The sequence below is a fragment of the Macaca fascicularis genome, chromosome 8 (assembly GCF_037993035.2).
Source record: "Macaca fascicularis isolate 582-1 chromosome 8, T2T-MFA8v1.1".
In the NCBI taxonomy this organism is placed as follows: domain Eukaryota; kingdom Metazoa; phylum Chordata; class Mammalia; order Primates; family Cercopithecidae; genus Macaca; species Macaca fascicularis.
The window spans coordinates 22318317-22340219 of NC_088382.1; positions in this window are offsets into that span (position 1 = coordinate 22318317).

Consider the following 21903-nt stretch of genomic DNA (forward strand, 5'->3'; position numbering starts at 1 on the left):
CTCCCCTATATTATCCTTGATAGTTTGGGTTGTGATAAACACCTAATTCAAACTAACATAGGCAAATAACCCCAAGGATGAGACTGGTTTTAACCACAACCAGTTCCAAGAGTTCAAATTCGTTTTTCAGGACTTTGCCTTTTTCTTGTTCCCTCTGAGCTTTTCTTTCCTCCATCCCTCAGCACAAGGAAGGTCACCTCCAGGTGGGTGGTGAAGATTGCCACCAGCAATTCTAGCTTTTGTTGTCTTTACAAATAATGACACCACAGGAAATAAAATTTCATATTCTTGGTAACTGAAACAAAAGCACCAGGAAGGACTCTGATTGCCAAACCTGAGTCACACATCCATCTCATCACCAAGAAAATGGGCAGCTACCCTGGGTCAAGTGCTCATCCCAGGATTCAGAGAGTGGAGAGGGAAGTGGGGACATGCGAGTGACAGCCTTACCAGGTGGGAAAGTGGCATTTCTTGAGCAAAACTATGCTCAACAGACAAAGCCTTATCATACTTACACTGCATATCCCTTCCTGGCCTTCCTAAGAGTTGAACTCATGAAGCAGCCCTTCTCATTGCCATATCTTCAAACTCTTCTACTGACATTGCCATATGTTATATAATAATAACAGTACTTAACACAAATGCCTGGCACATAAATATTCGACAAGGGTCAATAGTAGGAATAGTAATGATGATAATAATATCAACTGCTGTCCCAGCTGAAGCAAATTCTTAGCATCATCCTCTGCCTTCCCTCTCCCTCCTTTCCCCTGTGAGAGGAAAGTAAATCTCCAGACTCCAAAATCACCAAGCCCAAGGGAAAAGTCAGGCTGGGAACTGCATTGGGCAAACCTGCCTCCCATTCTGTTCCTGAATAAGACAGCAAGCAAGCAAGCAAGCAAGCAGGAAGGAGGAGGGAGGGAGGGAGGGAGGGAAGGAGGAAGGAAAGAAGGAAGGAAGGAAGGAAGGAAGGAAGGAAGGAAGGAAGGAAAGAAGGAAGGAAGGAAGGCTGGCTACATACCTCCCTCACAATTCACCCACAAGGAAGTTCCTTGTGGACCAAAGACAGACAGAAGTCAAAGTCATCCCTCTGCTCACATGAGACAAATGCATATGTGATTTCTTCCTTTGCCCTATTGTTTCACTAAGCCAGACTAAGGCATAAGTGACTATTCTTGTAAAATATGTATTCAGTGAAAGGCTAATCAGAAACTCAAAAGAATGTCTTTTGTCTACCTGTGACCTGGAAGTCCCCTTTCCACTTCAAGTTGTCCCGCCTTTCCAGACTAAACCAACATACATCTCACAAACATTAATGTCTCATGTCTCCCTAAAAGGTATAAAATCAAGCTGTGCCCTGACCACCTTGGGCTCATGTCATCAGGACCTCCTGAGGCTGTGTCACAGGCATGTCCTTAACCTTGGCAAAATAAACCTTCAAAATTGACTGAGACCTGTCTCAGATACTTTGAGTTCAGACCCCTCTTCCCTGCTAATCATCTGTATGGGTGTATTAATGCTGCTGTAACAAAATACCACAAACTGAGTAATTTATAAACAACAGAAATATATTTCTCACAGTTCTGGAGTCTGGTAAGTCCAAGATTAAGGCACTAGCAGGTTTGATGTCCAATGAGGGTCTGATTTTTACTTCCAAGAAGGTGCCTTATTGTTGTGTCCTCTGGAGGGGACAAACATTGTGTCCTCACCTGGTGGCAGGGATGGAAGGCAAAAAGGTGGACCAAACTCACTCCCTTTTATAAGAGTGTTAAACCAACCCATGAGGGTGAGCCCTTATGGCCTAGTCACTTTCTAGGAGGCCCCTCCTCTTAATACTGCTGTACTGGGGATTAAGTTTCAACATGAATTTGAGAAGAGACACAAGTACTGAAACCACAGCAGCATGACTCTCTGTCCTTCCCTCCCATCTACTTCCTCGACTTACTACAGTCTGTCTTGCCCCTGTACCACTCCCCTGACACACCACCAACAGTCTTCACCATCCCAAGTCAGACAGATGCTTTCCCAATTTGATTTCACTGAACACCTTCAATATTTGATACTATTGACCATTATATTCTTGTGGCTTTCCTCCCTTCGTTTTGTAATTCTTTTCAAACAGCTTTCCTCCTTAGCGTTATTCTCATCTACCTTAATGGCTGCTTCCTGATTTCCACTGTGAATCGGACTGCAACGATTTCCAACATCAGCCCTATCTCTTTTTTGAGATGGAGTTCTCTGTAATACACCTTCCTATTGAAGAGTTCCATTTGGATGTCCCACAGGCACCTAAAGCAAAGCACTTAAAAAACTGAATTTATCTTTCCCACAGCCTATAACAAAAAATAAGTTCCCTTAATTATAGTTCCTAATTCTATGGAATGGCTCCTTTAAACCTCTATAACTGCTAAAGCCGCATGATTGGGAGTTATCCTATCATTTTTTTCTCTCTGAATCCCAGTATCCAGAATCAAATTTAGTAAACGCTTTCTTCTAAGTATCAAATCTACTCATTGCAAATGCCACTGCTCTAATTCAGCCCACATCATCCCCTGCCTGCATTATTGCCAACGATCCATAACCGAATCCTCTACCTCTTCTGCAAATCACTCGCTGTATCTTTACTAAAGCAATTTTTTTCATTAAAAGCAAATCTGGTCGTATTGTTCTGTAGTGGCTTCGTATGGCATCAGACAGCTCTAGTCTTCTTGTATAGGAGACCAAAATTTCTGGCTGACCAAAATTAAGGGACAGCTTATTTGCCTGTAGCCTCTAGAACAAAGACAATAATGTCTTTAACCTCTTCACTTTTCCAGTGCCCAAGAGAACCTCATAAACTTGACGTGAACAGGCTTAGCAATAAGCCATATTCATGAATAGGCAGGGAAACTCACCACTCTTTCTAAAGGGGTGGGAGGGTTCTCAATAATTTAGGGGAGGAAAGTCTTTACCTTCTGGTATTCACATCTTTATGTAATTCCCTCCCCTTGAGTATGGGTTATCACTTCTGAAGTAGTTATAAATTGACTGTAGCTCTGCCTTAGGTATTTTTTCTTACACTCTCTTGGGTCCTCATTCTGGGGGAAGCCAGCTGCCAGATCCTAAGGCAGTCCTGTGGAGAAGGCCACGCAAGTGAGCTTGGATATAGATCCTCCCATAGTTTTGAGATGACTACAGCCCTGGCCAGCATCTTGATTGTAGCCTGTAAGAGATCTTAAACCAGAACCACCCAGCTAAGCCACTCTCAGGTTCCTGACCCACAGAAACTGTATGATAAGAAATTCTTGTATTTCCAACTGTTATATTTTGGGGTACTTTATTATGCAGTGATAGAAAATTAATGTCAAGTCTAAGGGGGAGGGCATCTCACTGCAAAAACACTGAAAGAGACAGAAGAAAATTTACTAAAAATTAGAATCTCAAATAGATACAATTAGATTTTTTTTTTTTTAAGATTCACTGTAAGTACGAAATACAATTTTGGGTTCAAAAGTTCACAAGAAACTAAAAACTATTATGGTTGTGGTAAGAACTAAATTGATGGCACAAGACTGAAAGGGATAAACAATTTTCAACACACAACACAGAGTAAAAACAAACAATTACAAATCGTGGGAGAAATTGTAAAAGACTTGAAAGGCAAACCTAAGAAACCTATTATGCAAATAAAAATTTCAGGAAACAACAGAACAAACAGACAAGTAACAATAAAGGAAAACATAGGAAAAAATGTTCTCAAGTATAAAAATACAAAAACTTATATTGAATGGGAGCAGAGTCTCAAGTAGGATTGGGGGCAGGAGGGAAAGAAACATACAAGATTTCTGAACCTCGTTGATTTTAAAAGCATCGTAAAGCTTCCAGCCAAAAAGAGCAGAATACTCTAAAGAAAAGTGGATTCAACTTCTCTGTAGTATCAGAGGCTAATAGTGAACAATTATTTTAGGCTGCCAAGGGAATGGGGCTTAGTCCAAAAGTCCTATACATTGTGAAGACATAATTCTTGACATTTACACATTTTCAAGCTCTCAGAAAGCATACTGTCCACATATCCTATCCAACTAAAGCACTTCAGGAAGTAACCTAACCACAAACACACACACACAAAATCAGAATAAAAGACCTTAAATCAGAAAATAGAGAAGCTAAAGAGTAAAAGAAACACTGGTGAGAATTGAATTTTATAGTACCTGTGGCTACATCTAAGGAAATGACTGTAAAATTTCTTGATGTTAAACACATGTATTAGGATAGTAAGAACAGGAGACTTTCAGTTTCCAGTTGGGCATGTAAGTAGTATAGAAGTCATTTCTCCATCACAACAACACGTATAAAGCCAAACAAACTGGAAAACCAACAATTTTTCTTAGATTCATTACAAAAGTGAGCTCTCAGGGCAAACCACTATCCTCAAAATTAGAGAGACAGACAGGCTAGACACAGAGATTCACAACTTACTGAGGCGGAAACCCATAACCAGAAACCCTCACTGGAACCAGTACTGGGGTAGGAAAACCTGAACTGTAATTTATGAATTATAGGAAGCTTAATATGGACAAGTCTGAAAGTTAAAAACTCCAGGGGACCCAGTCCCGGGACAGCTTCTCACGCTTTTGTGTGTTTTACATCAGGAGATCTATCAGGTTCTGAGAGTGAAGATCAAAGAAAAATCCCTCATGCTTCCATTAGGAAGGGAGGGCAGGTCGCCATTTTGAAATCCAACAGAGCTTTGTTGTTAACAAGGCCTCCTGCCCTCAAGAGAAGCTGTTTTACCAGAGCCTAGCCTAATGATAGCATTGCAAGGGGAAATCGATAAATTCATACTTATAGCTGAAGATTTTGACGTTCTTCAATCATAAATGGACAGATCCAGCAGATAGAAAATCAGTAAGGACATAGTCAAGCTCAACAGCACCATCAATCACCTGGATATAATTGACATCTATCAACTACTTTATCCAACAAGAGCAGAGTACGCATTCCTCTCAAGCTCACATAGAACATCCACTAATGTAAACCACATACTGAGCTATAAAACACAAACTATCAATGTAAACACATAAATCTTACAATATATTCTCCTTCTGACTACAATGGAATTAAACTGAAAGTCAGTAACAGAAAGATAGCTGAAAAAATTCAAAATACTTAGAAATTAAACAGCATACTTCTAAATAACACATGGGTCAAGGACAAATTCTCAAGAAAAAATTTAAAATACTTCTAACTAAATGAAAATGAAATACAACGTATCAAAATTTGCAGGGTACAGTGAAAGCAGTGCTTAGAGTGAAATTTATAGCATTGAATGCATATATTAGAAAAAACAAAAGCTTTAAAATTAACCATCTAAGCTTTCACCTTAGGATACTAACAAAAGAAGATATAAAGGTAAATAAGCACATAAAAAGATATTCAACATCATATGTTATTAGGAAATCGCAAATTAAAACAAGTTACCACTACATTGAAAACTATGTCCACCAAAAAACCTGCAGATAAATGTTTACAGCAGCTTTATTTATAATTGCTAAAAGTTGCAAACAATGAATAGGACCTTCAGTAGGTGAATGGATAAATACACATTGGTACATCCATACAATGGACTATTACTTGGCAGTAAAAAGGAATGAGCTATTAAGCCATGAAAAGACATGGAGGAACCTTAAATATATATTGCTAAGTAAAAGGCGTTAGTCTGGAAAGGGTGTGTACTGTATGAATCCAACCATATGACATTCTTGAAAAAGCAAAACTGTGGAAACAGTACTATAAATGGTTCAGTGGTTTCCATGGGTTAAAGGGGATAGAGGGATAAGGAAGCAAAATCCAAGGGATTTTTAGGAAGTGAAACCCCTCTGTACAATGTTGTAATGGCAGATGCATGCCATTGTTAATTTGTCACAACCCATACAATGTCTTTAAAACAATACCAAGAGTGAACCCTACTGTAAACTACAAACTTTGGATGAGAATAATGTGTCCATGCAGGCTCATTGATTGTAACGTAACGACCACTCTTGTGCTGGATTTTGATAGTCAGGCAGGCTGGGCATACATGGGGGCAGGGGTTCTATAGGAAATCTCTGTACCTTCTGCTCAATTTTGCTGTGAATTTACAAATCATTCTAAAAAATACTATTGATACTATTGACAATTATAGTCTTGTGACTTTCCTCCCTTCGTTTTGTAATTCTTTTCAAACAGCTTTCCTCCTTAGCATTATTCTCATCTACCTTAATGGCTACTTCCTGATTTCCACTGTGAATCGGACTCTAACGATTTCCAACATCAGCCCTATCTCTTTATTGAGATGGAGTTCTCTGTAATACAACTTCCTGTTGAAGAGTTGAACTCTTCAACTCTTAGGTTCAATAGGTTTAAAAAATAAAGTCTATTTTTGAAAATGAGTCCTAAGCCATGAAAAGATAAAGAGGAATCTTAAATACGTGTTAACTACTAAGTGAAAGAAGTCAATCTGAAAAGGCTACATACTGTATAATTGTAAGTATATGGTCCTCTGGAAAAGGAAATAGTAAAAAGATCAAAGGTTTCCAGGAGTTGTAGAGGGGATGAAGGAATGAATAGGCAGACCATGGATTTTTAGGGCAATGAAAATATTCTGTATGATACTTCAGTGGACAATACAATGTCATTATACGTTTGTCAAAACCCATAAAATATACAACACCAAGAGTGAACTTTAAAGTAAACTATGAACTTTGAGTAATAAGAAAAACACAGACTAAATAAACAAACAAAAACATCTTCAGTAAAACTCTTGGCTGGGTGTGGGAGCTCACGCCTGTAATCCCAGCACTTTGGGAGGCCAATGTAGGCAGCCATTGGCGGTCAGGAGTTTGAGACCAGCCTGGCTAACATGGTGAAACACTGTCTCTACTAAAAATGCAAAAATAAGCTGAGCATGGTGGCACATGCCTATGATCCCAGCTACTCTGGAGGCTGAGGCAGGAAATTTGCTTGAACCCAGGAGACAGAGGTTACAGTGAGCCAAGATTGTGCCAGTTGGACGACAGAGTGAGACTCCATTAAAAAACAAAACAAAACAAAAAAACCTCTCAGAAAATCCTGGAATGGGGTGGGTAGATAGGGGTGGTGTGGTGCATCAGTCTGTTTTCACACTGCCAATAAAAACATACCTAAGACTGGGTAATTTAGGTTTCACTGATTCACAGTTCCACATGGCTGGGGAGGCCTCACAATCATGGTAGAAGGCAAATGAAGAGCAAAGTCACATCTTACATGGCGGCAGTCAAAGAGCTTGTGTAGGGGAATCCTCTTTATAAAACCATGAGATCTCGTGAAACTTAGTCACTATCATGAGAACAGCATGGGAAAGACGCACCCCCATGATTCAATTACCTCCCACTGGGCTCCTCCCATGACAGGTGGGAATTATGGGAGCTACAATTCAAGATGAGATTTGGGTGGGGACACAGCCAACCATATCAGGTGGGTACAGCAGAGAGAGCTGGAAGTTGAGAATACGAACATCCAAAGGTCTTGTACTGATGTGGGGGAAATGGCACTGTAGATGAGTAAAACATATCGGCAAAAGAGCACAGTTAATATTTATTATTAGTTTTTATGCTAGTAGTAAGTTTGAGGTTTAAACATAGATTCAAGATGATAACATAACCACTACAGTTGATGAGGCATGATAGAAATTATAACTGGTGGAAGGCAGAAGGGAATAAAAAGAAAAAATATCAAACTAGCAAAAATAAGGAAAACAGGCAAGAGGAAACAATTATACACTTTAGGTAATAAACATGAAATAAAACCAAACTGAACTCGTTTCACCAAAAAAGTATGAATGGGGTCAATTCTCTATTAAAACCTGAAGTCTCACATTAGGAAGGAAAATAAACGAAATCTAGTTATATATTGTTTACAAGAGTCAGAAAAAACTAAAGGGATGGGTGAGATTTCTATTTCTGATATTTATGATGGACTGAATTCCCAGAAAAACCCTCCTGATGAAAATAACAACAAACATGTTTTTAAATGAATCTCACAATTTGAAAATAAGGATTCCACAGAGGCCTAAAAACAAGAGGAAAACAACAGCCTTAAGCAGTGGGGCTGAACTCTGGAGAGCTTAAAGAACCATCTGAGGGCTCCTGCAAGCCAACAACCCCAGAGCCTTCCTGAGATCAGACGTCCTAAAGGAGATTCCTGTATAAAGCAGGGGCCAGGGACCCTAAAAGGTTACATTCTCCACGTAATGGTGAAGAATAAAACTATTATGCAGTAGGCAAGAGGAAGAATCTTGCTTGTCTTGATCTTGGTTCTCATTAGAAGCAAACAAACAAACAAACAAAATCTTTCTGGTAATTCAGAACTGCAAGCCAGCCTTCCATGGTTTGAGACCTGAATTCACGGTCTCCAATATGCTGAAATGAAATAAGAGTAAGCCTGAAATTCTACATCCAGTGATGACTGCAGGGTGAGATTCCACTGAGAACCACACAATTGTCAACTTAATGATGTAAGGGTTCTAGGCCGGGCGCGGTGGCTCATGCCTGTAATCCCAGCACTTTGGGAGGCTGAGGTGGGTGGATCACGAGGTCAGGAGATGGAGACCATCCTGCCTAACACAGTGAAACCCCGTCTCTACTAAAAATACAAACAATTATCTGGGCTTGGTGGTGGGCATCTGTAGTCCCAGCTACTCGGGAGGCTGAGACAAGACAATCACATGAACCTGGGAGGCAGAGCTTGCAGTGAGCTGAGATCGCGCCACTGCACTCCAGCCTGGGCAACAGAGCAAGACTCCCACTCAAAAAAAAAAAAAAAAAAAAAGCTCTAAAATTCAAATAACCCAGGGAAGAGAAAGACTCCAAATTAACAAAGATTAAGATTCTGCTCCCTGGTAGAAAGGAGGCTTGGTATGGAAATTAAGTTGACTTATTTTTAAAATCATTATATTTCTCACATGCCTGAGTTGTGGACTCAGATTTATATCTATCTGCTGCTTTATTTAAAAAGGAAGACTAAAAATACATTAAGTATGCCCCTGGCGACAACTGGAAATAAACACTGAAAATAAACATTAAGACAGTACGTACAGGAAATTAAAAGGATAAAAGGCAGAAGTGATTAAAAATAAACAAAACAAAACTAGTAAAAGGGGTAATAGAACCAAAATCTTTTTTATCTGCATAGATAATTCCCATTACATCTCATTAATGAAAAATATGAAAAAGCAAATACAAATATATCAACTTTGAGAAAGAGAAAAGGTATGCCTGCAAATTCAAACAAGATTAGAAAAATTATGAGAAACTATCAGCCAGGTGCGGTGGCTCACACCTGTAATCCCAGCACTTTGGGAGGCCGAGGCGGGTGGATCACTTGAGGTCAGGAGTTTGGGACCAGCCTGACCAACATGGTGAAACCCCATCTCCACTAAAAACACAAAAATTAGCCAGGCATGGTGGAGCATTCCTGTAATTCCAGCTACTCAGGAAGCTGAGGCAGGAGAATCCCTTGAACCTGGGAGGCGGAGACTGCAGTGAGCCAAGATTGCGCCATTGCACTCCAGCTGGGACGACAGACTGAGACTCCATCTCAAAAAAAAAAATTGTTAGAAACTATTACATCGACTCTCCAGAAATATAAAGAGAAACCAATAAGAAATGAAACATTTTGTAAGAATAAATAAATTAATAAAATTTTCTCAAAAGGACACAGAAAAGTTGAACAAATAACTGGAGAAAAATGAAGGCACCTTCAGTTAGTTTTGCAATAATAATTTCAACATTGTTTGAACTCTTTCAGTTCATAAAAAAAGAAAGCTCTATGGGCTGCCAATGATGACTCATACCTGTAATCCCAACATTTTGGGAGGCTGAGGCGGGAAGATCCCTTGAATCTAGGAGTTCGAGACCAGCCTGGCCATCATAGGGAGACCCTGCCGCTACAAAAAATTTGAAAATTTACTGGGCATGGTGGTTCATGGCTGGTAATTTCAGTTACTCAGAAGGCTGAGGCAGACAGTTGGCTTTAAGCCTGGGAGTTTGAGGCTGCAGTGAGCTATGATCACACCATTGTATTCCAGCCTGAATGACAGAGTGAGACTATGTTTCAACAAAAGAAAAGAAAAAAGTAAGAAAGTTCTCAATTCATTTTAAAAGTCAACAATTCTAATATCATAACCTGACAAATAGAGGAAAAAAAAACCTACCATAACTTAAATTTACTCAAGGATATATATGTAAAGATTATAAATAAAATATTAGACAAGCAAACCCTATAATATATTAAAATAATAAAACATCATGATGAGAAAAGGTTTATTCCAGGGTATTAATATTAGGAAATCATTGACAAAAATGTATTACATCAACGAATTACATCAACAGAAACAATATTGACATGGTCTAAAAAGGCTTTTGATAAAATCCAGTGGTAATTTCAAATAAAAACTCTAAGTAGGAACAAAAGAAATATATAAAAGTGATATAGATTAACAAAAAAGAAGAGCAAACATCCTGTAAAAGGATAACATATTACAGCCCTTAAAATTAAAATGAAAATTAAGAAATATTTTCCTCACTTGACTTCCAGGAAGTGGTGTACTTTCCTCTGAGTCCACTGGTCTGCCTTTCTGTTTTTTTGTTTTGTTTTGTTTTGTTTTTTGAGACAGAGTCTCACTCTGTCACCCAGGCTGGAGTGCAGTGGTGTGATCTTGGTTCACTGCAACCTCTGCCTCGCTCCCTCAAGCAATTCTCCTTCCTCAGCCTCCCGAGTAGCTGGGATTACAGGTGCGCACCACCACACCTGGCTAATTTTTGTATTTTTAATAGAAGTGGGGTTTCACCATGTTGGCCAGGCTGGTCTCCAACTCCTGACCTCTAGTGACCCACCCACCTCAGCCTCCCAAAGTGTTGGGATTACAGGCACGAGCCACCGTGCCCGGCCCCCACTGGCCTGCCTTTCTTGGTCATCTTTACTGGCTCCTTCATTTCTACCTGGTATTCTTAACATTGGAGGTCATTTGGGCTCAGCCCTTGACCTTGCGTCTTCTCTCTCTGTGTATTTACTTGATACAATACTCACAGTAGTCTCATAGCTTTACATACCACCTGTTTGCCCTTTCCTGCCACATTTACATCTCCAGCCTAGACCTCTCCCTTGAGCTCCAAGCTGTGATGTCCTCCTGCCCATGGAAATCACTGCTTGGATGCCTAATATTGACAGATCTCACACACCGGACCCCTGCTCTTTTCCTCCTTCCAAGCCTGCTCTTCGCACAGTCTTCCCCGTTTTTTTGTATGTTTGTTTGTTTGTTTGTTTTTGAGACCCAGACTGGAGCACAGTGGCACAATCTCAGCTCACTGTAATCTCCGCCTCCCAGGTTCAAGCGATTCCCCTGCCTCAGCCTCCAGAGTAGCTGGGAATACAGGCTCGCACCACCAAGCCCAGATAATTTTTTGTATTTTAGTAGAGACAGTGTTTCACCGTGTTGTCCAGGATGGTCTCGATCTCCTGACCATGTGATCTACCCGCCTCGGCCTCCCAAAGTGCTGGGATTACAGGTGTAAGTCACTGCACCCAGCCTCTTTCCCATCTTAGTAAACGGCAATTCATCCTTCTGGTTGTTGTGACCCAAAGCCTTAGAGTCACCCTAACTCTTCACTTCTATCCTTGCCCTCTTAGAGGCGAATCTCCACACCGTAGCCAGAGTGATTCATGCAAAATATGAGTCAAAACCCTTCAGTGGCTACACATCACTGGGACTAAAAGCCGTTTCCTTTTAATGGCCTACGTACTCCTGCAGAATCTGGTCCTTGGTGGACAGAGCCCTCTTACATCCTTGACTTCACCTACTCCTCCTCCATTCTGCATCTTCTGCTCTGCTCCAGCCATGCGGGCCTTCCTTCCCCAGGACCTTTGCACTGGCCATTCTTCCTGTCTGGCTTCTTCTGTCACTCTTTTCCCAAACCCTTGAGTTAAAGTTGTCATTTCTGACATTTAAAAATTTTCTGTTAAATATATTTAAAGTTATAATTTTACCTAACATTACTTTTTATATGGTTCCACACATTTTGACATATAATGTTATCATTATCCTTTAATTATAAGCATATATTAATTTACTTGATTTTCCCCTTAAAATCAAGACTTACTTAATCTTCCCATATGGAGGATTTATTAAATTTTTATTTCCGTAGGCTTTGGGGAACAGGCGGTGTTTGGTTACATGAGTAAGTTCTTTAGTGGTGATTTGTGAGATTTTGGTGCACCCATCCCCCCAGCAGTATACACTGAACCCAGTTTGTAGTCTTTTATCCGTCATCCCCTTCCCACCCTCTCCCTTGAGTCCCCAAAGTCCATTGTGTCACTCTTATACCTTTGCATCCTCGTAGCTTAGCTCCCACTTATGAGTGAGAACATAGGATATCCAACATACGGGATTTTTAAAAAGAGTTACGCTTTTGTGACTAACGTCTAATTTTACTGAGTAAACTACAATTTCTACTTGAATAAATTACAAGTTGCAAGTTCTCAGGGACAGTTTCTTTTCCCTCTTCATCTCCAGAGCCTCAGCAGAAACCATGTATGTCCTTGATCTCTTCCCGGGTGAAGTCGGCCCTCCCCAAACCTGGTTTGCGCATGGCAGCTCACTTATTCTCCAACCCTCGGACCCCAAGGCAGCTGTGGCAACAGGCAACACTGCTCTGGCTTTCAGCACCCCTGTAATTCTTAGCACCTGATTACTTCCCCCTTTTATTCCCGCAACCTCAGCTCAGCATTGAAAGGGATGTTTGGAATATACCAAACAGCATTGTAAAAGTCTTGAAGTGGGAGGATTTTTCAGGTAATCCTGCCTTCTCTGTTGCATGTAACTGGAACAAATTCCAGCTACATAGATGGGCATAAAAGAAAAGTGTACTCCTGCCCAGGGCGGTCATCCCAGTCTCCAGCGCTAACCAGTGGGAACAGTGCGGTCTTTTTCCCCATCAGCCTTTTCCTTTGTATTTTGCAGACCCGTGTGTTTCAGGGAGTGGTGATAGAAAGACCAGATTCAGTCCCAGCTCTGCCGCAAATGACCTATGTGACTTTGAGAAAAATCACTGACTTCTTTAGGTCTAGTTTTCTCCTTCAAGGGTCATGAACAATAAGAGGAAGTATTAGTAAGCTTATTTTTTCTTACATAGTCTGGTTTTTTGTTTTTGTTTTTATTCTCTCTTTTTTTTTTTTTGGCTTCTGTACTTATTTCAGAAAGTAGAGTGTAGTTAGTTATGTATAACTTCGCTTGAATTAAAAAGGAAGAAAATATGAGGATTCAGACTATATCTAAGGTCTTTTTTATTTAGCACTAAAATCCCTCTATGCTTATCTATACGAACAACCTTGATAACCAGGTACTTCCCAAACCTGCCTATGCACCAGAATCACCTTCAAACACTTGATAAAAATGCAGGTTTGTGTTCAAAATACAGTCCATTTGTTTTGAAAAAAAGGCCTCTTGAGGATTTTGACATGCAGCCAGCTGAGAGCTGGGTAAAGCTGTGGCTTCGGGGAATGTGGCCTTGACAATTGCACAGGGGAGTACACAAGGGCATTGTTTATGTCACTACTGAAACCATTTTGCATTCGGATTATGAAGTCCCCACATTGACCTTGGCCAAGAACGTTTCCCGCCCCTGGCCTCTGCCGCCGCTTCTACAAAAGGAAGGGTTGGATTTTCTTCCAACTTGGACATTCTACTAGTTCGTAACCCAGTGCTCCCTTCTACTCAAACCTGTCCTATTTAGTAGAACATTTTTGCCTAGGGGTCGTCCTCTGCAGAATTGTGAGGTGACACTGTCTTTTACACCCTGAGTTCCCAGGGCATGGTTCATAGAGCCGTTCTGACTCCTTCCTGCCCAGGAAGAAAATATCTGGCTATCACACTTATTTTAAGGGGACTGGTCCACCCTGCTTAGGGATGTTCATATTGTCAAAGAGGCCCTTAGGCATGGACAATACTTAAGCTGATGAAATAAATTATTGGTAAAATTAAATACCTGCTTGAGTGATCTATGGGATGTGGGGGAGGTCTGGTGTGTTGCAACACATACTCCTTAAGTGACCACCCATATTCCCTGCAGATAAGGAAAATTCTATTTGTATGTTAATCTTGCATCACTAACTAGTTCATTCAGATATTCAAATTACTTCGAGTGAGCCAGAGTCCCCACTCCAGGGAGCTCACACTTTAAGGGAAAGACAGATACTCATAGCATAAGTGAACCTGAAAGGCAGTATCAAAATGTGGAGGAGGTGGAGGCATGGAGGCACCACAGAGAAGCCGACGTTTGATTTCCTCTTGAAGGGCGTGGAGGAGGGTGTCAGGTAAGGAGAGTTAAGGGAAGGCAGGGAACTATTAGAGCTTAACAGAGGTGCCCAGTTTTAGTGGAAGGATGGGCTGTCATGTTTGAGAAGATGTCAGTTTTAGTGGAAGGATGGGCTGTCATGTTTGAGAAGATGTCAGTTTTAGTGGAAGGATGGGCTGTCATGTTTGAGAATATGTCAGTTGGGTGTTCCCTAAGAGACTGTCTACCCTGAGTGTTCAGAGGCTCAATGTCTTTTTGGGGAGTCTTTCTTCTAGTAGTCTTTTTTCTTAATAAAAGTAAATGAAATCACTAACATCCATATATTACTTTTCTCCTAAACAGATTTAATTATTCCTTTGAGAAGTCTCTGATTCCCAAATCATTAAATAATTAGTGACTGGATTGAGCACTGTTTTAAGACTCATTTGCTACTTCTTAGACTACAAAATGAATGAGGCTCAATTTCCTAACACTTATAAACCTTAGGGAAAGGACCAAGTTAATCCTGGCAAGGACCTGACTATATTATAAGTGATTACTGAGGAAAGGCAAAGATGTGAAGAATACTGATGTCTTTCCACTCAGCATAGTCACAATGCACTTTTTGGAGGGCCAGGGAGGGAATGCATGGATGTAGGGAGACTGGGCATCTGGTCATAGCCAATGTTCGGACACTGGATTAGGAAAACTAGTCCATTTCTGCAACTTGGCCCATTTTACGGATGAGCAAACTGATTCAGAAACACGAAAGCTCACATAAATATGACCTGTTCTTCCCATTGCATCACACAGACTGGAGGGTAGAGTAATACAAAGCTCTACACTAGATGCTAAGACAATGCATCAGATTCATCTGTGGAACTTCAGAAACTACAGACTCCCAGATCCTACTCAGACTTAACCAACCCAAACATTGAAAAGTGGGATCGAGGAATGTTTTCCTGTTTTAAACCAGGACAATTCTAATGCATATCTCTGATCAAGAACCACTCTATTGAGTAAACAGACAACCTACAGAATGGGAGAAAATTTTTGCAAACTATGCATCTGACAAAGGTCTAATATCCAGTATCTACAAGGAATTTAAATTTACAAGAAAAAAAAAAAACACAACCCCATTTAAAAGTGGGCAAAGGGCATGAACAGATACTTCTCAAAAGAAGACATGCGCATGGTTAACAGTTACGTGAAAAGAAAGCTCAACATCACTGATCATTAGAGAAATGCAAATCAAAATCACAATGAGACACCATCTCACACCAGTCAGTCATTATTAAAAAGTCAAACAATAACAGATGCTGGCGAGGTTGTGGAGAAAAAGGAATGCTTTACACTGTTGGTAGGATTGTAAATCCTACCATTCAACCACTGTGGAAGACAGTGTGGCGATTCCTCAAAGACCTAAAGACAGAAATGCTATTCAATCCAACAATCCCATTATTGGGTATATACCCAATGGAATGTAAATCCTCCTATTATAAAGACACACACACATGTGTATGTTCATTGCAGCACTATTCACAATACCAAAGACATGGAATCAACTTAAATGTCCACCAATGATAGACTAGATAAAGAAAATATGATACATATACACCACGGATACTATGCCGCCATAAAAAAGAATGAGATCACGTCCTTTGCAGAAACATGGATGGAGCCAGAGGGCATTATCCTTAGCAAACTAATGCAGGAACAGGAAACCGAATACCACATGTTCTCACTTATAAGTGGGAGCTGAATGATGAGAGCACATGGACACATAGAATGGAACAATACACACTGGGACCTACCAAAGGGAGAAGGGTGGGAGGAGGGATAGGATCAGAAAAAAGAATGAATGCATACTAGGTTTACTACCTGGGTGATGAAATAATCTGTACAACAAACCAACACACATGACACATGTTTACCTATGTAACAAACCTGCACATCCCGCCCATGAAGTCCTGAACTTAAAAGTTTTTTTAAAAAAAAGAATTTCACTGTATCATCAAATGCTCTATTTATACTTAAATTGTTTGGTTTACTTGGTTCATTGGTTTGTTTTCTCCCCTTTAGTCAGCCCAGTTTCTGTTAACACAGCATATCTGAAACCACCAACATTTGGAGTTTTGCCAGGCTTATTCTCAATGCATGCATTTGGCGAACTCATTCTTATTTATACAGGATTGCAGTGCTTAAGAAGGCTGTATTCACCAATTTCCTGCATGGCCTCAATTGAGTCTTGTCTGTAAAAGGATCATATGACAACGCTGTTGGATTCCAGGATAAAATCCTGGGCATGCCTCTCTGTCCTTGAACAAACTGAGAAAGCGGGTCTCCTTTCTGACTGTAGTCCTCCGAGGACTTCTGTGTATTCCCAGAGCCGGTGGCTTCCAGAGCCTCCAGAAGCCTCCAGTGCCGCCTGCTGGAAGAACGTTTTATTTCAGGCAACTTTACTAGGTCGAAAGCGGTGAACCCGGGAAACTTGGAAATTCTCATAAAAAGACAAAAGCTGTAAGCCATCCAATTCATGTTCCCTTATTGTCAGCAGATAGAGGCCCACCCCAAAGGGAGATTCTGCAAAAAGGAGAGAGGGAGGAGAGGGCTGGAGAGAGGGAAGTAGGAAGGAAGAAAAAATAAGTTGCCCTTCTTCGGCTAGGCAGTCACCTGGTTAGCTGCCCTACACACTCTATCTCTAAGCCAATGCACAGCGGGGCAGCTTTATGGGATGCCTAGAAATAGCAATATCAATATCATATGGAAAACATATACCCCAAAACAGCAAAAGCAAGATATGAGAACCCACGGACCTGATCCACAATGAATAAATATTACGTTGTATGCCAACACGGGCTCTAAGCCAATCAAAACAACTTTCAACTCAATAGGTCTTCCGTCAAATAACTACAAGGAAGTCATAGGATCCTAGGAACTACTCCAGCTAGAAGCAAATATGAAGGGCTCTGGCAAGTTTTGACAAGGAGGATAGAAAGACACTATTTCAGGAGGGTGGCCTGGTAACACAGCTACTTTATACCCAGCAGAATTTTAATCTTGGGATCCATCAGAAACCATAAATAACATACAAATGAAGATCCTGGGTATTTTAAGCTGCAGTGTTTTTTTTTTTTTTTTTGACGCGGAGTCTTGCTCTGTGCCCCAGGCTGGAGTGCAGTGGCGCGATCTCGGCTCACTGCAAGCTCCGCTCCCCAGGGTTCACGCCATTCTCCTGCCTCAGCCTCCCGAGTAGCTGGGACTACAGGCGCCCGCCACCTCGCCCGGCTAATTTTCTTGTATTTTTAGTAGAGACGGGGTTTCACCGTGTTCGCCAGGATGGTCTCGATCTCCTGACCTCATGATCCGCCCGTCTCGGCCTCCCAAAGTGCTGGGATTACAGGCTTGAGCCACCGCGCCCGGCCTTAAGCTGCAGTTTTTCAGTTCTCTGAACATAAGTAAAAGTTGGTATCAGTCCCCGTGTGGGGCCCGGGGTCACTAAGCCCCTTTGTCACCACCATTGCCACCCACAGCAGATTTTTTTGGCAATGATTATTCTGTGTATAGGTATAGATATAGGAAGGTTCAAACCTAGCTTTCAAAACTGAAAACATGTGACTCTCTCATCCTACATCTCATAAAGTCACTCATTCTGTTTATTCTTCTCAGTAGCAGAGATTTTCTTTTTCTTTTTTTTTTTTTTTTTTTTGAGATGGAGTCTCGCTGTGTCTCCCAGGCTGGAGTGCAGTGGCGTGATCTGGGCTCACTGCAAGCTCCGCCTCCCGGGTTCACGCCATTCTCCCGCCTCAGCCTCCCAAGTAGCTGGGACTACAGGCGCCCACCACCACGCCCAGCTAGTTTTTTGTATTTTTAGTAGAGACGGAGTTTCACCATGTTAGCCAGGATAGTCTCGATCTCCTGACCTCGTGATCCACCCGCCTCGGCCTCCCAAAGTGCTGGGATTACAGGCTTGAGCCACCGCGCCCGGCCAGAGATTTTCTAAGTACAACAACAATAACAAAATTGCTACAGATAAGACTGATCATACCATTGAGAATGGAGTGGCTTAGGGAAGGGAATATTGTAATAGACGTTTCCTTAATGAAGGATTTTTGGCTTTCAGTGGCACACCAGGAACGTCTAAAGTCCTTCAATGGTCCTTTAAAGGTTCCTCACGTAGGGGCTGGACACAGTGACTCACACCTGTAATCCCAGCATTTTGGGAAGCCGAGATGGGCAGATCACATGAGGCCAGGAGTTCAAGACCAGCTTGGCCAACATGGCGAAACCTCTTCTGTACTAAAAATACAAAAATTAGCCGGCCGTGGTGGCACAGGCCTCTAATCCCAGTTACTTGGGAGGCTGAGGCACAAGAATCACTTGAACCCAGGAGGCAGAGATTGCAGTGAGCTGAGATTGCACCACTACACTCCAGCCTAGGTGACAGAGCAAGACTCAGTCTTGAAATAAATAAATAAATAAATAAATAAATAAATAAATAAATAAATAAATAAAATAAAGGCTCCTCAGGTGAAGTGTTATTTAGAAAAAGGGTCAGAGACTGAGACTCCTCTAAAGTTCCTGTTGTCTCTGTAATGTCCCCTGCCTCAAAGAGTAAGCCATCTGATTTGTTTAGAAGGATCTGGAATCTCCCTTGGGTTCTTCATCGTCACGCAACATCTGAGGACATTTAGTCGTGTTGCGAGAGCAATTCCAGCCTTGAAAGAAAAGACCAGGGCAGATGGCTGAAAACAACTTTAAAAGTTGACTCTATGTATAATTGTATTTATTTCCTTCCTCTGCCACTCTCAGCCTAATTGGTTCTAAAAGTCGGTTTGGGGCAATATACAGAACATGAGCTTTGAAGTCAGGGAGACCTGAGTAGTCAGGGAGACCTGAGTTCCAATCCCAGTTCTGCCTTGTATCAGTTGGGCAGCATAGGCAAACTTAGTTAACCATTTTTTTTTTTTTTTTTTTTTTTTTTGAGACCAGAGTCTCACTCTGTCACCTGGGCTGGAGTGCAGTGGCACAATCTCACCTTAGCAACCCCCACCTCCCGGGTTCAAGGGATTCTCCTGCCTCAGCCTCCTGAGTAGCTAGGACTACAAGCACGTACCACCATGCCCGGCTAATTTTTGTATTTTTAGTAGAGATGGGGTTTCACCATGTTAGCCAGGATGGTCTCAATCTGTTGACCTCATGATCCAGCCGCCTCGACCTCTCAAAGTGCTAGGATTACAGGCGTGAGCCACCATACCCAGCCTTTAACCTTTCTGAACATTGGTTACTTCATGTATAAAATAGGTATACAATGGGCCTATCTCATAGGCTCGTCCTCAGGGGTTGTGGAAAGGAAATGAGAAAGTGTGTGATCCCCTTAGCCTGGTGCCAGCCTCCTTGGAGGAACCCAGAGAATGAGCATGACCGTGGTGCTGAGGATGAGATGTTCATGCGGGAAGAAGGAAGAACTTGGCAGTGCTCTTCTCCCACCTTCTAGGGTGGAAATGACCTAAATGCCCTAAAACCTGGCCTCTGCCCTGCATGGTTTAACCAGCCCAGCCACTAGGAGGTGGGGGGAAAGACTGAGGCTCCAAAAGAACAGTGTTTGAAAGGCCCAGCACGATGATGAAGGATGGGACCTCACAACCTGCACTGTACCACCTGCATCCTCAATGTCATTTCTGGCACCTCGCACGATGCGTGGGACATGGTAGGCTATCCCGGCCCGCGGGATAGTCGAAGCAGGCCCTGGAGGAGGGGGTGGGAATTTGGGGAACAAGAGATATGAGAAATGGAGACAAGACAGTGCTCTGATCAAGTCTCTTTTAATGGCGGTAATGCAGTGCCTTATATACACTTGGAGGGAAAGGGGTTGGGCCAGAGGCGGAGATGATCTCATCGCAGAGGACGTGACCAAGTAGGTATTGGTTTCTCTGGTCGAACGTCATGTTGCACCTGCGCTGTCAGGTAGTAATTTTCGCGGGCGCGGGAAAAATAGGTGAAGAAGAAGCAGGAAGAGCGCCATCTTTTATGAGGTATTAATACAGGGAGAAAAGGCAAAGATAGGGAGAAGGCGTGGGGTGGAAATGAATAGAGCTCAGGCGTTTTTAATCGTCAGTTATTATTCGCTATGGCCGGGGCGTGCAGCTCCGGACAGTAGGCATTGCATGAATATTTATCGAATGGATCCTCTGGCCCCAGGCATGTGGATGAGCAGAGAGAGCCAGGCCCTGGGCAACTCTGTTGCTTACTTTGTATCTGACCACTCAGGGTGGCAGTAGCTTTTGTGCTATCTGTGCCCTGGCCCAGCCACTTACCAGCCCTGAGATCCCTGGCAGATTAGTAACCCCCCTGAGGCTCAGTTTGCTAATCTGCAAAATGGGGATAACAATTTCACATAGCCGTTTATAGGATTAAACTGTAAGCTCTAAAAAGCACATCTTACAGTACCTAGCACACAGTAAAAACTTAAAGCCAGCTGTTTAAATTGCCATCTTCATTATTACGGTGTTATTACTAGCGTTATTATTCTGGCTTCATGCTGATTGTTACGTTATTCTAGAACCTGGCTTCTGGCCCCAGAGTCACCAATTTCAGGTCGCTCCCAAACGTAGTAATCAATCTTGTTGAGGGCAGTGGCATCTATCACTGTTCTGAGCTTCCTCCATTGCCAATAAGTGGTTTTGTGGAATTCCCAATAGAAAGCATATGGCCGAGTGTGGTGGCTCATGCCTGTAATCCCAGCACTTTGGGAGGCCAAGGCGGGTGGATCACCCGAGGTCAGGAGTTCATAAGCAGCCTGGCCAATGTGGTAAAACCCCATCTCTACTAAAAATACAAAAATTAGCTGGGCATGTTGGCAGGCACCTGTAATCCCAGCTACTCAGGAAGCTGAGGCAGGAGAATTGCTTGAACCTGGGATATGGAGGTTGTAGTAAGCTGAGATCATGCCATTGCACTCCAGCCTGGGGGACAAGAGCAAAACTCCATCCCAAAATCGATCAATCAATCAATCAGTCAGTCAATCAATCATATAAAAAGAATCCTGCGGTTAGAGGATGCCCTCTTCAGGTAGTGACCCTCTCCTACAAAGTCATGTTTATTCAAGGTTGCTCCCTGTGTGGAATGTCTCTTGGACAGACTGGGAGTTTGAGGGCTGAAATTGAACTGAAGCTACTATGTGTGCAGTCAGGGGCGGCTGACAAGGGGCTGGGAATTAAATACACCTTCTGAAAAGGGGCCTCCACGTGTAGAAATTTTCTGTTAAGCCTAAAATTCAGCCCTCAGAGAGTCATTCCTTCTGCATCTGGAGAACATGGTCTTCCAGGGAGCGTTATCACATGGCACTACTCCTAGCAAAACCACTCCTGAAGGTGCCATTATAATAGCAGCAGCATAAGAAGAGAAGTTAATATCATTTGCACATTCATATCATTATCTTATGCCAGGCACAGTGTTGAGCGCTTTGTGTGCATTATCTCATTATATTCCAACAGCTTTTGAGGTGGGCATGGTTAGCCCCACTTTTATCCATAAGGAAACTGTGCTTCAGGGAGATTCGGAAACATAAGCAAAG